Source organism: Sarcophilus harrisii, chromosome 1, assembly GCF_902635505.1.
Source record: "Sarcophilus harrisii chromosome 1, mSarHar1.11, whole genome shotgun sequence".
Taxonomy (NCBI): domain Eukaryota; kingdom Metazoa; phylum Chordata; class Mammalia; order Dasyuromorphia; family Dasyuridae; genus Sarcophilus; species Sarcophilus harrisii.
This window is the reverse complement of record NC_045426.1, coordinates 607,109,657-607,126,574: the sequence shown is the minus strand read 5'-3', so window position 1 is coordinate 607,126,574 and position 16,918 is coordinate 607,109,657. Positions and strand designations below refer to the sequence as shown.

The 16,918-nt window shown below is 36.5% G+C and overlaps 1 protein-coding gene across 1 annotated transcript in view; it reads left to right on the top strand.

Moving 5' to 3' along the window:
• The window catches only part of SNTB1 (syntrophin beta 1), a 310,326-nt gene that overhangs the window by 34,511 nt on the left and 258,897 nt on the right, over positions 1-16,918 (top strand). The window lies entirely within an intron of this gene.

Genomic DNA, 16,918 nt, shown 5'->3' with positions numbered 1-16,918 from the left:
TCTTAGGTTTCATCTGACTCCCAAAGGGGTCCATTACATAAACCAGATTTAGAGACATTATAGACAAGGCATTACAGAATTTCAGATTTGGGACTTCATTTTTTACCTGAATGAAAATCTCCTTATCAAAATGCATTCAGCTTTTGCTTAAAGACTCCTAGTGAAGCCTTGGGGAAAGGTCTCATTCTCTCCTACATTTTGCTTGATCTCAATTTTTCCATGTCTTTTTCTCTTGATAGCACAGTCTCTGTAAATTGCAGGCACTAAGTGGCTCTCTCTTGCTATTGGAGGTCTCCAGTCTCCAGTGATCTCCAACCATTCCCTGTAATGAAAAGTGGGGCAAGCCTTAGTGGTTTAGGACTTTTAAAATGTAACTTATTTTTAAAAAATAATTGGAAAACATGTATATATTTGGTTATTGAAAGATTATTATCAAGAGCATAACCCTTGATTTTTAAAATTTTTGGTCCCCAAACATTCTCCCATCTGAGACAACCATGTTCTCATGGTTCTTTTACAAACAAGCAAAACAAAATAAAATAACAACAAAAAAACCTCTTTTGAATATTCCCTCAGAGTAACATAATTTGTTTAATTTGGCTTTTAATAAATCCAAATATGTTTCTTTTTCAATAGAGGGACCAGGGAAGGAAAGAGATGGGAGTGGAGGGGGGAAATGGGGCTAAAATCTGCAATTTTATCAGCATCATGAACTTATGAAATGGATTTCACTAATGCAGACCTAGAACTCAGATCTAACTTAATGGCTTGAGAGTTCCCTAGGTCACCAAGAAGCTAAGGATTGTTCTTGGTCAGGATGCATCAGAGTCAAGTCTTGAGCTCTGGATTTTCTGACTCCCAATTTACTGTCTCACCATTATGCCAGATTGCCCCTCTTGTAACTATTTATGAGTTTTTAAAGTGCAAGGGCAGAATTCTAGATTCTACCCCGATATAAAGGTAAGCATAATCCTGGGCCAGTGGGTTAGAAAGTCAAGTTGGGAAAACTCCAAAACTGAACAATGAAAAGAGAGATTTATATTCCTGAACATGATGGGTGATAAGGCATAGAGTAATCAGCAAATTTGTACATTGCTAGTATCAATAGAAAATTATCTAAATTAAATTCCTCAGGATTTTCTGTTTCAAAAAAATAAAAATCAAAAATAAGCAAGCCCCAGTTGTAAAGAAGGAGAAAGTCATCCTCCAATAAATAAACCAAAGTACAAAGAGTCAAGGGATTTTCTTCAGGACATGGAACCAATCAATGGCAGAGGGAGAATTAGAATCCAAGATTCTAGACTCCAATGTTTCTTCCACTAAACCATCCACTTATATATTGCTTGGTGTATAATCATTTGGTGATCACATAAGATTCCAAGAGTTCAACCATCATCTTTTTGTAGATGATAACCAGTACAGATTTATATGTATATGTGTATTTATAAATTATTTATATATTTATACACATATATACATAAATACAAACACATATGCACATATATGCATATACAAGCAAACACACATATACACATATATATAACTACACCTACACCTACTTCTACATTTTAAGTGTCTCTAATCTCACTAAATACTTTGATACAATGAGAAGCACTTTCACAATGAGACCCTGGGCAGCACAGATAGGAGATTTTTTTAAGTTTTATTGATATATTGTTACCCAACAAAAGCACTTTGGACAGCCCATTTAGAGAAATGTCAGATAGTTAGGGCTATATTCCATTTAAAAGATTCTATGGAGGCTTGATTTTAATAGAAAAGCTTTTATGTTCTGTGTTAAATTTAAAAGAAAATCAGGTTATGTTTTGGTTTTCTTTCAAGCCCTTTTTTTGGGCAGCATTTTCCCAAAAGTATAGGATCTAAAATGCAATGTGACCAGGAAGAAAAGGAAAAATGACTAGTTTTTCCTCTCAAAGGGTATTTTGGGTTCATAGCACCTAGAATATAATAGGTACTTAATAAATGTTTTTTTGATTGACAGATAATCTAAGTGAGACATGCAATAGCTTCCCCAGAAAAACCCTTTAAATAATGTTAGTATTTGTCTTCAACAAGAGACTCTTAAATTTTTTTGATTTTCAGAGAATTAGACAATTTTTCATGGTGATTCCCCCTTTTAAAAATATCCCTTCATTATATAATATTAATAAAAGTAGCTAACATTTACATATATATGTAGCTTACAAAGCACCATGCATATGTCATCTCATTTGCATTACATGTATACACACACACAAACACACACACATGCATATAGGTGAGAGATTTGGGAATGTTTTAAAGAAATAATCCTCACTAGATAGATATTAGAAATAATGACCAAACGAAAACTACCTAAGTTTTCTTTTTATTCTATAAATTCCAATGTGCTTTCATCTTATTCTGTACATTCTAAAAAGTCAATAGCTGGCTATATCCCTGTGGTTTTCTTTTTTCTCAAAACCTTATCAACCTCTCTTTGGGACTAAGTATTTTCCCATTTGCCTTTGTGTGTGTGTGTGTGTGTGTGTGTGTGTGTGTGTGTGTGTGTGTAACCAGCTCTTCTGCATTTCAACCAGACACTATCTTCAAAATGTCAGCCTGAAGTCATCTTGCATTGTCTTCTCCCTGATTATTCTTGCAACTGATCTTGTGTTGGGTTTGTCAGTAAATGTAACATGACATTATCCTTTGAGATAAGGTGAATCAAGAAGCATTTATTAAGTACCTTCTATGTGTCTGGCACTGTACTAAGTGCAAGGAATACAAAGAAATTTTGAAAACATTAGGGCCTGATTTTTGCTTTTACCCCTTCCTACTCCTATATTCTAAATCACCATTTGGGCAGTGCCACAGTGTAGTGGAAAAATTGTTAGTCTTAGATTCAGAAGACCTGAGTTTGTGTATGCCTCCTGAACAGTGTGCCATAGATTCAGTGTTTGAAGACACTTGAAGAGTCATTTAATCCAACACCCTCATTCTACAAATAAGGAAGCTGAGACCCAGAAAGAATAATTGAGTTCAGTTAATGTCACACAAGGAGTCAGTTAGGTGGTATAATCAATAGAGATCTGGACGTAGATTCAGGAAGACAAGCTCAAATTTGGTCTCAGATATTTCCTACCTGTATGATCTTGGACTAGTCATTTAACTTGTCTCACTTTCCCTATCTGTAAAATGGAGATAATAACACTATCTCCCAAAATTGTTGTGAAGATCAAATAAAGTAATCTTCACAAATCATGTAATACTTAGTAGATTCTTAATAAAGGTTTGTTTCCTTTCCTTCTCCTTGAGTGGCAAAGCTGGAGCTTGTACCTAGGCCTTTTGACACTAAGTCCAGTGCTATATTCCCTATTTCATGCTGTACCAAGTTAATTGATCTTGGAACCTCAGTTTTTTCACCTTTAAAATGGGAATAATTTCATGCCCCACTTAGTAATTGCAAAGAAAGCAACTTCTAAACTTGAAAAATACTCTGCAAATGTGAATTATGGCCTCTTGAATAAAGTTAATGGCCATAAATTAATCACCAAAATAAGCAGACGTTTGTTTTATTACAATTCATGCCTTAAAGTTAGAAACAGTTCTCTTAAGTTAGATGTTGAAGCTTATTTCATATATATTCGCTGTCCCCAAATGTAAAGACAAAAAGCCCAAAACTTTTCTGAGGGCTGTTTTGTGGATTAAGCTCTTTAAATATACATAAGAAATGGAGATCTGAATGATGGTATTGGGCCACATAATATTAAGAATAGCTTTCTGTAGACTTACTGAATAGTTGCTCTCTAGATCTGTACTCTTGGCATTTATGCTGGCATCTGACCAGAATTTAGGAAAAACATAAAAAGAAGGAAGAAAAGCATTCTCTTGGCATCTTGTTGTTATGATCCAACTGACTGTGTTTTCAGTCTTTTTCTTTTATCAAGGTTCCCAAGAGCAGAGTGAAAAAATTTCCAGAAATCAATTAATGAGGTAGTGTGAGTGAGTCTAATGGTGGTGAGTCTAAGCCTAGGCTCATGCTTGCAGGAACCTGGAATGGGAGCCAGGAAACCTATAAATTAAATCTGAATTCTGCCATGTGTGGCATTTCCTCAGACTTCTCATCTGTTAAATGGGGAGACCAATGCCTGCACTAACCACTCATTATCACAAATAAAGTGCTATATAAACTGTGTAGTACCATATGAATATGGGGATATTTGGGGGAAACGTGCACAGTAGTACACAAAAAATATTTATTGCTTGAATGAATGGATCTAATAAATATTAGCACTCAGCCACTGCTGAGTATAGTAGCAAGGCTGAGGCTGTGATTTGGAAAGATTACTGGAAGGAGGGGATTTTAAAGATCCTCAGTGTTTCTAAGCTGTTTGGAGGTAGCCAATGGTTCCAAACCTCTTGTAGGGTCTAGCAACTAGATGGAATAGGGGTATACAGATTATTGGGTCTGAAGTTAAGGAATCCTGAATTCAAATGCTGCCTCAGATGTGTATTAGCTTTGTGATCCCAGTCATTTGGCCTAGGTCAGTCTCAATTTCCTCATCTGTAAAATAGGCACAACAATCACACCTACCTCAGGTTCTTATGAGATAGCATACAGGAAGTTCTTTGGATACCTTAAAAGGGATATGTGAATGCTATCTTATTATCTTGGAAGTCCTATCATAGAGGCTTCTCTTCACTGGCATTTTCTGCTACAGTAGAACCCTGGAATTTGGGTAGGAAATATCCTTTCTATATCTTCCTATATCATATACACACATATATTGTGTATGTGTGTATATATATATATATATATATATATATGTATATATGTATGTGTGTGTGTGTGTGTGTGTGTGTGTGTGTGTGTTTGCATATTTGGTGATATATGTGGAAGAAAAGTGGTGCTGAAGATTCCCAGTCAGGACTTGAGCTTGATTCCTGCCTTGACAATTTGCTACTTATATGACAATTCAACCAATCAATTAACAGTGTTCACTTAGGCTCCCTGAACCCCAGTTTCCATATCTGTAAAATGAAGAAATTGGCCAGACTTTTAAATTCCTTTTCAGTTCTTTATCTATGAATCTTTGAGTTCCAGTCATTGGTAGTACTAGAGATTTCCAGCTCACTTCATATTTTAAGCATAGACACCTGACCCTAATCTCTCATAAGTATGGTCAAGTTTCAAAGCCATTCCCCAATAGATAATTATTAAGTTATGTGAAAAACAGTTCTCAAAAGAAGAATTACCATGTGAAATCAAAAGAATAAAAGAAAGGCAAATCAAAACAACCTTAAGATTTCATCTCATATCCTGAAAATTAAGTTAGAAGATAAAACATGGGAATAGTCAATTCTGGAAGGGTTTCAGAAAACTAGTTACATTAATGCATTGTTGGTGGCAGTTGTTAAATGGTACAATTTTGGAAAGCTATTTGGAATTATGCAAATAAAGAGAATAAATTGTCCAAACCTTTTGACCAAAAGATTCTATTAGGCATATATCCCAAGGAGGAAATTAATAAGAAAAAAGTCACAGTATTCACCAGAATATTTATAGCATCACTTTTTGTAGTAGCAAAAATCTGGAAACAAAGTCACATTCTATTTATTGGGGAATGGAAAAAGAAATTGTGGTACATGAATCCAATAGAATATTATACAACTGACTGAATATGACAAATACAGAGAAATATGGAAAGATCTATATGAAATGATGTAGAGTAATAAATAGAGATAAGAAAACTAGACAATGACTACAAAAATGTATTTGGAAGGAGCAACCAAAAAAAGTGAACATCACAAAATTACATAGAATAAATATGGAGCCAAAGAAAGGCTACAAGAAATTACCATATGGTGGGAAATCCATGAGTGTGTGGGTTAATTGTGATTTTTTGATCTGTTTATTTTTTCTTAAAAAAAATCCATTATATGGGGTAGATCTCTGGAAAGAGGAAGGTAGTATAAAAATTTTGAAATGAAATAAAATGGAAAAAAGTGAAAAAAGACATCAGTAATTTTTATTTCAAAATGACTAGATTGGGAATGAAAATTGAAAAACCTAGGGAGACAGAATACCAGGAACTCATTATTTATGAAATGCCTTAGAACTATTTAGTCTTGCTTAGTAATACCAATTACCACAGCTAGTGCAGACATCTGTGCAGAGTCTGTCCTTTCTGGACAGCTAACTCTCTCTCCCAGGAGAGAAGAGCTAGTGATGGAATGCTGAAGTTAAACTCCACAGCTGTAGTCATTGGAAGCCAAAAAGTTGTTTCCCTTTGTGACTTCCATCGATCTGGAGAAGAATTATTTTAGCCACAGAACAGTGAGTTCACAAGCATTCACTGAGTGCCTACTGATGTGCAGAAGACTATTTATAGCAGATACAGGACAGGGACATGAAAATAAAATAAAAGATATAATCAGTTCCTTGGAGAAAGTTATGGTATTTATGTGGATAATGAGGTATTTTTTATTGAGGGGAAAGGACAGGATTCATAGGCAATAGGGGGTAGGTACATTTAAAGGGCACAAACAGACTTATTAGCCCAAGGTAGGTGAGAACATAAGACAATGTCTAGGTTCTTTAAATGAGTTCAGCTCTCCAGGCTATTGAACTAAAAGCAGAGAAATTATTTCTATTGCTATTGGCACTAAATAAAGAATAATGGGAAAAAAAGAAAGATGCTGAAATGATGAAAAAAGAAAACCATTTTCCTATTTTGAAAATGGGAGAGAATCCTGATTCTTATAGACTAGAGACTGTGATATTGTTTCATGGCAAAATTTTCTAAGAATTTATTAAATGGAATATTATAAAGGAAAACAGTGATTACTAGGAAGAACTGTAGGTTCATTAAGAAGTCATATCCAAGTAACCTCATTTTGTTTCTCATATTGTTATTGAGCTTCTAGTTTAGGAGAATATCAAAGTCAACAAATAACTGAATTTTAGTAAACCATATGCCATAGTTTCTAATGATATTCTTATAAACAAAATGCAGAATTTGTAACTGATTAAACAGCAATAGTTGAACACTGATTGATGGACTAAAGCCAAATTTGTCTCTAGTGGTGTGCCACAGCTCTATATCATGATCTTATTATAAGCAACAGTTATGTCAGCTACTTAGAGAACAGAATATAAGGCACAGATGAAAGGAACTTGCTTGGGAGCATTGTAAAGAAAGTCCATCAGAGTTAGGAGTACAGTAATGAACACACAGCTGGTCTGGGACTCATCCTCAAAATGGAGATCCTAGGATTTTTTTTTGGGGGGGTTTTGGGGGGGTGTTGTTTTTATTTAGAGTGTTTTTGTTCTTTATTGTTTGTTTTTAATTTGTTTTGTTTTCTAATCAGAGGGCAAGCCTGAAGGGATAAAGGGTACTTAAAATTGGTGAAATCTAAGGTTGTAGTTAACTTTCAGGGTGAAAAGATTTCTCTGGTTTTGTAGACAAAATTTGGGAGAATCAAGTGCAGCACAGGAAGGAAAATCTTTGAATACATTTATACACACATACACACACATATATGTATATAAAATTTCCACCCCTATACCTCCACCAAAAAAAGTACAAGATTGAAGAGATTTAGTTAAACAATAATTCATATGGAAAAGATATATAGGGGGTTTTGTTGATTTTGAGCTTGATATAAAGTCAATGGGGTACCATGGCTGCTACAAAATAAAAAAAGATATTAGGCTGTATTGCCAGAAGTCCAAATAAGAGAGGTTAGATTCCCACTGTATTGTGCTGGTGAGATCATATTTGAAGTTCATTTTTAGGCATCACATTTTAAGAGGAATGTTGACAAACAAGAAGCTAGTTATTTTTAGGCTGGGGAAGAGAATTATAGGGAAAGTGTGATGGCTATCGTTACATATTTGAAGAGATATCTTAAAGAAGAATGAGTTAACTTATTCTGAGTGGCCCCAGAAGGCAGAAGATTTAGGACTAAGTTTTGAAAACTGAAATGAGATGACTTAAGAAATATCACGTTTGGGGCAGCTAGATGGTGCAATGGAATAGAGCACCCTTCCTGAAGTCAGGAAGACCTGCGTTCAAATCCAGCCTCAGACACCTAACACTAATTAGCTGTGTGATCCTGGGCAAGTCATTTAACCCTAATTGCCTAATGTGTGTGTGTGTGTGTGTGTGTGTGTGTGTGTGTGTGTATGTGTGTGTGTGTGTGTGAAGTTTATAGTCAAGTTACAAAATGTTTAAAAGTTCCTACATAATCACCCTATATCAATGCTGATTAAGAGATTCCTCCTTGAAGTAGAAGGCTTGAATCCTATATAACCTTTGAGGTCCCTTCCAATTTCAATATTCTTTTACTCTACAGAAGGTTACCTGGAAATCAATTCAAATTTCAGAAATAGTAATGGATATGGGCTGCTAGACAGAAGGCCCTAACTTATTTTATGTGGAGAAGGCATTGTGCTAATCATTGGGGACATAAAGATAGTGCCATATCACAATTTAATCCAGGAGATTACATGAAAATAAGTAATTACAAACAAGATATATATGAAATAAATTGGAGATTTTCAGTGGAGGAAAGGTTTGAGCATTAAAGGGGAATCTGGACAGTTTTCCTGTAGGTGGTGAGGTTTTAACTGAGACTCAAAGGAAACCAATGAAGATTCACACCAAACCACAGTATCTATCTCAGAGCTAGATGGGACTTCACTCATACCTGGCGGTGGTCCCCAGGAAAAATATCTGGAGTGTGGAAACAGATGATGTTATTCAATAACCAGGGAAAATATGTTCAGTATGGAGATAGAGTATCTTATTCATGCAGCTGCTAGGTGGTGCTGTGGATAAGGCTTAGAGTCAGGAAGACCCAAGTTTAAATCCAGCCTCAGACTCTTACTAGCTATGTGACCCTAGACATGTCATTTTACCATATTTGCCTCAGTTTCATCATCTGTAAAATAATCTAGAGAAGGAAAAGGCAAAGCACTCTGCCAAGAAAACCCCAAAATGTGATCATGAAGAATTGGATATGATTGAAAGAAATGAACAACAACAACAATTCAAGTAGCAGCAAAGAGCCAAATAAGGTATAAGACACTATAAAGATGGGTAGTGAAGGGCTTTGAATTCCAAAAAAGATTTGGTATTTCATTAAGAAAGTAATAGGTCACACTGTTCAATGGGTGGGGAAGTGTAAAGTGGGATCGTTGGTAGGAGTTAGAAGGGGATGATATGCCTGGGCAGATTGTCAGAGGATGAGTCTGACAGCTGGAGGGGAGATAATTGTAACTAGTATTTATATAATGCAAAGCACTTTGCATGTTATTTCATTTGAGTGAGTTCCTTGTTCAAAGGTGAACAACCATTTCAAAGGATGTCGTAGGAAGAATTTTTGTTCAGGTTTGGGTTGGACTAGATAACCTTTTGATTCCCTTCTTGCTGTAGGATGCTATAATTTGGAATGACTGCTGTTGTTTCAAGACTCATAAGCTCAGAAAGGAAAAGCTGATCTTATGGTGCCCTCTCTGAAACGCAGCTTTGTGACTCTGTGGGAGTGGTCATACTCAGCAGGAGACTAATAGACAAAATGCATGGCTTTCTATGTTTGGGAAACCTCTGCCCCATGGAAATTGTTCTAGGCCCCTCTGCTGTGTGTGCACTGACCTGTCTGCTGCTACTCACTGGCAAAAGCAACACACACACACACACACACACACACACACGCACATCTCTTTTTAACAGAGAGCACTTTCAACAAGAAGACAACCCCATGCATCTCGAGCACTTAACAAAACAATTTAATGCACATGTAAGTAAATAATTGGGCCAATGGAAGGTACAGCTCTTTAGCTGACTCTCCAAAATCTATTTTGTACACCTGTCTGTAATCTCTCTTCAGTGCCCTTTGGGAAAAGGAGGGGGAAATGGAACAGTTTATGATATCTTTGCCTATTAATGATGTCTTTAAAACTTTACTGGAGACTGGGGAGCATATATTGCAAGCAGTCTGAAAATATAAGTGGTTTGGAATTGATAAACTGAATATAAGCAATCCCTCTAGTCTGCTGTTGTTCATCCTTCATTTTCAAAGAGGACCAATGATATCATGGAAGATGTCTTGACTTCTACATGAATTGGATTTAAGTGAGTCAAAGCTGTGCAAAGTCATCAGTCTCACTTTTTCTTCCAGAGACATTGAAGTCCAGTGGCAGGAAGAGAGTCAAGATGGTTGGCAATGGCCCAGCATGCAGTATGTGATCTTGGTACCTTTGATGTCTAGCCAATCTCTAAGAGCCTCATAGCACCTGCTTCACCTGCCTTCATGGCAGTTGAAACAAATTGTTCTCATCTGCCTATTCCATCGAAAGAAATCTCCCTAACTCATTAATAGATTTGAGACTTGTTGGTTACCTTCAACTTGGTTTAGCCCATCTGCTGAAATAGTTTACCAGGGTGTGGCTTGTGCATGCTATAACTTCTTGAAATTACAGGTGAGGGTTGAGTGTCAAGTAGATGCCAAAGGTGGATGAGCAGTTTTGCAAAGGGCCCAGAAAACTCTCACAACCAGAGATGCTAGTCCTGAACACAAGGCATGGGCTGCCAGAGTAATTTCATTCAGTTGGTCAACTAATGAAGATTCAATGTATTTATATTATTAAACTATATGCTTATATAGTATATGTTCCTATATTACTATAAGCTAGACTTTAAAAGATCTGGGATTGTATCTATGTGGGATACAGATAGCAACTTTTCTGTGACTTGTAGATAGTTTGAGTATCTGTGGCTAAAAATAACTATTTAGCATCTGGTGGTAAAGCTTTTGGTGATGGGCTTCTGGGAAATAAGCTGGGCAGGCCCTCCAACAACAGATGCAGCCCATTACCAGGCTTGAATTTGAATCCCTTCCAGCTCACCAGGACTTTTTGGAACTTGTGTTCTGCTGGCACAGAATTTAAGAACTCAGAGTTACCTATTCTATCTCTTTCTTTACTGCCACAACACTGACTGAAAAACCAGAATCCCTGTATACTGGTAGCACTTCCTTCCAAAGAATTATCTTGAATTTCTTTAACATTTTTATAATGTAATAACCACCCAAGGGCAACTTTAACCATTCACTCAATCTAGAATCAACTGAATCTAGGCTTTACTTCTCTTTCAGGTTATCATGCCAGCTACCATACTCTAGGTGTGTGTCTCCTGCTTGACTTCTTCACCTTCCACTTTTTTTTTTCCAGTCCTGGAGTCATTTTAATCAAATCAACTGTGAAAGAGTATGAGAATCTATTTTCTTATAATTCTACTCACCATCCATGTAACTTTCCAAACCAAAAATATCCCTCCCTGACCATGATTCTGTTAAAGATGTTGTCTCTTCCTATTAGAATGTAAGCTACTTGGAGGCAGGAGATCTGTATCCTCATTACTGACACAGAATAAGTGATTAATAAATACTTTTTTCTTTTATTCATTCGTTCCATTCACTCATTCACATTATAGAATATCATCTCCTTAAGGAGAGAGACTGTGTCATTCTGTCTTTGTGTCTTCCACAGCAATGAGCTTGTACTTGGCACATACAAAGAGCTTAGTAAATGTTTATTGACTGTAGAAAATATTTAAAATATAACATAGTTGTAAAGACTATAGAAGAAACTCCTGCTGTGAAATTCCATCACCAACCTGTATATGGCTAGGTAGAGAAATCTCAAGTTGGCTGAGGCCTGGAGAGATTAGATAATTTGGGCAAGGTCATATAGCTAGTAAGTGGCACAGGTAGGATTTCAACCCAAGAACCCCAGACTTCCAGCCCAGCATGCAATATAGTAAACAGCATCACTTCTGTACTCACTAAAATAACAAACCCAGTCTAATCCTTTGCTAAAGTCCTTGAGTTTTCAAAAGCTTTGCTTGTGGTGTGCAAGCTCTGGCAGATCCCACTGAGCTGGAAAGACTGATGGAATGGAACTGGCAACAAACCAGCTCTGTTGTCTGAGGACCAGTCTATCACAGTTCAGAGGCTGGCCAGCAGGGAATGAATGGCATTTGGCCATGACAACTTATTAAAGTACTTAGGGGTATAGGAATTGGCAATATTCATAAAGGGAGTATCCATATCCTTACCTCCACTATAAGGTCCTTAAAGTCTGTATAGTGGGGTAGAGGGGAAAGTACTATGTACATTGATTTTTTTTTTTTTTTTTACGTATTTCCATATGAATCATGAGGGAGAGAAAAATCTGAACAAAAAAGAAAAAAAAACCCTGAGAAGAAAGAGAAAAAAAAAAAAGTGAACATAGCATATGTTGATTTACATTCAGTCTACATAGTTCTTTCTGCAGAAAATGCAGATGGCATTTTCCATCCAAAATTTATTGGGATTTCCTTGGATAACTTGAACCACTGAGAAGAACCAAGTCTATCATAGTTGATCATTGCACAATCTTGCTATTGCTGTATATAATGTTTTCCTGCTTCTATTTATTTCACCTCGGCATCAATTCATGTAAATCTTTCCAGGCCCTTCTAAAATCAGCCTGTTCATCATTTTTAATAGAACAATAAACTTCCATGTACCATAACTTATTCAGTCCTTCTCCAATTGATGCTATCTACTCATTGTTTGATTCTTTGCCACCACAAAAATTGCTGCTACAAGCATTTTTGCACATGTGGGTCCTTTCCCCTCTTTTATGAGGTCTTTGGGATACAGACTCATTAGTGGCATTTCTGGATCAAAGGAGATGTGGATATAGTTCCAAATTGTTCTCCAGAATGGTTGGATCATTTCATAACTCTAGCAATAGTGCATTGTTGTCCCCATTTTTGAGGGGAAAGTACTAGAATTGGGTCCAAATCCTGATTTTCCTCCTTACCAGCTATATGATCTTGGACGTGTCACTTAATTTTTCTGGGCCATAGTTTCTTCCATTGCAACATTAGATTAATATGCACCTACCTCACAGAGTCATTATGGGAAAATTGCCCTGTAATTTGTAAAGGGATACAGATTAGACCTATCATATAAGGAACTCAAGGAAGAGGAAACTCTCTCTACTAATGTAATTTATAGTCTTAGAGAGTTGCCTAGAGTACTGAGAGATTAAATGTTTCCCACAGTCACACACCCAGGATGAATGTAAAGGGGGGGGCGGGGCTAGCCAATAGCAATAGTCCTTCATGTATCTACTGTATGTTCAGCCTAGTACCAACTCAGATGTTTGAAAAGCCTGTGATAACACATAATGGAGAGACCTTAACTGATTCAGAGCAAGTATAAGTATTGTGTGTGTTTCCTATTTAGAAACAATCTTTGACTGAGGAGAATGGGCAAATTGGGATGATTCTAATCCTGTTGGTTCAAGTCCCCTTTTTGTGGGTTTCTCTTAATATCAATCATTAATGATTATTATCTCCATTATAATTTAGCAGTTCAAGTTAGTATCTCCCCTATCATTAAATATTTGATATGTCTTCAATACAATTGATGAGCAATTAATACCAGTTAGCTTTTTTATAGTAGCTTTTTATTTTCAAAATACATGCAAAGATAGTTTTCAACATTCACCCTTGCTAAACCTTGTATTCCAATTTTTATTCTCCTTCTCAACCCCCCCCCCCAATTCCTTCCCCTAATGGCAAGTAATTCAATTTGTGTTAAGCATATGCAATTCTTCTATATGTATTTCCATATTTATCATGCTGTACAAGAAAAATCAGACCAAAAAGGGAAAAAATAAGCAAGCAAGCAAACAGTACCTTTAAAAAGGTAAAAATATTATGTTGTGATCCACATTCAGTCCCTACAGTCCTCTTTCTGGATATAAACGGCTCTCTCCATCATAAGTCTTTTGGAATTTGTATGAATCGCCTCATTTTTTAAAAAGAGTCATGTCTATCAGAGTTGATCATCATATGATCTTGTTGCTATGCACAATGTTCTCTTGGTTTTATAAACTTCACTTAGTATCAGTTCATGTAAGTCTCTCCAGGCCTTTCTGAAATCATCCTTCTGATCATTTCTTATAGAACAATAAAATTCCATAACATACACATGCCATAACTTATTCAGCCATTCTCCAATTGATGGACATACATTCAATTTCTAGTTCCTTGCCACTACAAAAAGGGCTGCTACAAATATTTTTGCACATGTGGATCCATTCCCCTTTCTCTTTGCCCTGGTGGAGACACAGTCCTTTAGCTTTTACAAGAGAATATTTACTATGATATAGCATAGAAATACGAGTACTTCTCAAGTACAAAAACATCCCCCTGCACACTCTCTTCTCTTTGCAAAGTGAACTCAAAAATAATGTAATTGTTACTAAACATTTTCCTCACATAGTTCATATCCAGCTGTAGTACAGGTATTGGATAACTTGTTCTCCTGCTTATAGCATATGGGAGCATGCCTGCCAAGGAGATTCATGACTGATTTGGGTCAATTCTTAAGCTTATGTTGATTTCCCTCCACTAACCACACACACACACACACACACACACACCTTTGGAGGCTTATAGCAAGTTCTTGGTTCATTCACTACCATGAAAAGAGAGCTAGATTTACCCATTTAGAGCCTTCTGTATTTATGCTCAGTTCCAGATTAGTAGCCAATTAAACAGCTTTTCTAAGAAACAAATGGATAGGATAGAGATGCCTATATACTCTGATTCAGGGGTAAGCCCTCCTTTTATGTCTTCACGAATTTTCATAACCAGGCTCAACCAGCATCCCCTGAGTTAGCACCAGGAAGACTATATGTATTTACAGGACTGGTTTCATGGTCATTTTACCTTCCTGCCTTCTTCCTTATGTGGGACGTGGGACTGAAACCCAATGTCTTTGATTCAGAGACAGATTCTCTCTCTACTAAATTGTGCAACCTATCAAACTGTAAGATATTTTATAAATGTGAGCTATTAGGAAATGGGGTAGCTAGATGGTACAGCAGATAGCACACTGGGCCTGGAATCAGGAAGACCTGAATTCAAATGTAGCCTCAGATATTCACTAGCAGTATGACTCTGGGCAATACACAACTCTATTTGCTTCATTTCCTCATCTGTAAAAATGATCTGGAAAAGAAAATAGCAAACTGATCCAGTATCTTTGCCAAGAAAATCCCAGCTGGGGTCATGAAGATTTGGACACAACTGAAATGACTAAAGAATAGCAATTAGGAAATAATTGGTTATGGTGGGAAAACCAGTGAATTTGGCATCAGAGATATGGGTATAAGTCTTGGCCTCTGCCATTAATAAGTTGTGTGACTTCAGCATCGGCATTCTCATCTACAAAATGAAAATGGGAGATAGCATGGCAAAGCTATGCTATCCTGCTAAATCCTGCCTCTGACATTATCCCCTCCTTCCTCCCACCCCCTCTCCTAGATGGCAGATAGTCCAATACATGTTAAATATGTTAAAATATATGGATTTAACATATATTTTAACATGTTTAACATATATGGGATTACATGCCATCTAGGTGAGGGGATGAGGAAAAGGGGAGGACATTTGGAACACAAGGGTTTGCAAAGGTCAATGTTGAAAAATATTATCCATGTATGTTTTGAAAATAAAAAAGTTTTAATAAAAAAAAAAAACTAGGGGAAGGATGGACGCAATGGTTTCTTGTGTTTCTTGTGGTCCTAATTACCTGATTTAATCCAGGAGCAGCAGTGTCCAATAATAATAATAGCTAACATTTATGTAGTGTTTTAAGGTCCACAGAGTTCTTCATAAATTTCTCGTTGGATCCTTACAAAACATTATCCCTACTTAGAAGTAAAGAAACTGAATCTGAGAGAAGTTAAATAATGTGCTCAAGATCACACAGCTAGTAAATGTCTGAGGCTGAATTTGAACTCCTTTTCCTGATTCCAAGTCTCTCACTCACAGCACCACTTAGCTGATAAAATAAATAAGAGTGTTGGACTTGGACTCAGAAAATGTGGGTTTATTGACTCATAGATTCAAAACATAAAAAGAGTTTAAAAGTCTTTTATTTCAAAGATGAGGAAACTGAGGCACAAAGACATCATGTGATATCTAGAATTGCACACCTAAAAAATTCCTGAGATGACATTTGAATTCAGGTCTTCCTGCTTTAAGGGCAATGCCTTATCCACTATGCCTTGTACTTATTTATCCCCTGGCTGGGTGACCATTTGTAAATTGTTTAAGCTCTCAGGTAACTTTAATTATAAGAAGGTTGAGATCTGTATTAATGGTGGTGATTGTTGAATCTTTTCAGCTCTGTCCAACTTTTTGTGATCCCATTTGAGGTTTTCTTGGCAAAGATTAGTTACTAGAATGGTTTTCTCTTTCTTTCTCTAGTTCATTTTACAGATGAGAAAACTGAGGGCAAATAGGATTATGACTTCTCCAGGATCATCTAGCTGGTAAGTATCTGAGGTTGGACTCTAGATCCAGTCCTTAAGTTACCATCTAGCTGCCCATGTTTGAATAATAAGAGTCCTTAAACTTATGAAATTATAGTCAATAAGTATATATTCATGCTGGCCATGTTCTAAGTGATAGAGATGGAAGGAAAAGTTTAAAATTTAAAAAGAAAAATTTAAGCAAATCCTTCAAGAACTTCACAGTCTGACTAGAGAGAAAACATGCAAACAGCCAGACAGCAACAAAATACATACATGATAAATGAGTGATATTCAACAAGGGGAAAAATATTAAAGGGGATTAGGAAAGGCTTCCTGCAGGCAGTGGGACTTTAACTGAGGTTTGAAAAAAGCCAGTAGGTAAAGAAGAGGAGGGGGAGAGTTCTAGACACGGGGTGGAAGGCAGCCAGTGAAAACGCCTGGAGTCTGAAACTGAAGTGTTATAGACAAGAAACAGCAAGAATGCCGTTGTTACTGAATTGAAGAATAATTGAGGGTGTTAATATGGAAACATATTAGAATGGTAAGAAG